The sequence below is a fragment of the Penaeus monodon genome, chromosome 15, assembly GCF_015228065.2.
Source record: "Penaeus monodon isolate SGIC_2016 chromosome 15, NSTDA_Pmon_1, whole genome shotgun sequence".
Classification (NCBI taxonomy): Eukaryota; Metazoa; Arthropoda; class Malacostraca; order Decapoda; family Penaeidae; genus Penaeus; species Penaeus monodon.
The window spans coordinates 37,028,075-37,028,322 of NC_051400.1; the positions used below are offsets into that span (position 1 = coordinate 37,028,075).

Below are 248 nucleotides of genomic sequence, written 5' to 3' on the forward strand. Positions count from 1 at the left end.
CCTTGTATATCTTTGCATGCAATCCCTTATTTCATAAAAATAAGATGTGAAAATGAGATTTTTTGTAGTTTTTCTGTCAATAAAGCCAAATTCCAACAGAAGGAAATGGACTTTGCAACCAAAAAGCATATCATGCATCTCTGTATATGTGGCACATGAATTGGTGTGGCACAGCGAGTGCTATCCACTGGCCATGTCTCAAGATGTCCCTTTAGGTAAGCCAAGTTAATTGTGCATACTACCCAGAC

General features: G+C 38.3%; 1 protein-coding gene across 1 annotated transcript in view; it reads right to left on the reverse strand.

Annotated features, from left to right (window-relative positions):
* The window catches only part of LOC119582007 (RNA-splicing ligase RtcB homolog), a gene marked incomplete at its 5' end in the record, with an annotated part of 19,932 nt that overhangs the window by 2,932 nt on the left and 16,752 nt on the right, over positions 1-248 (reverse strand).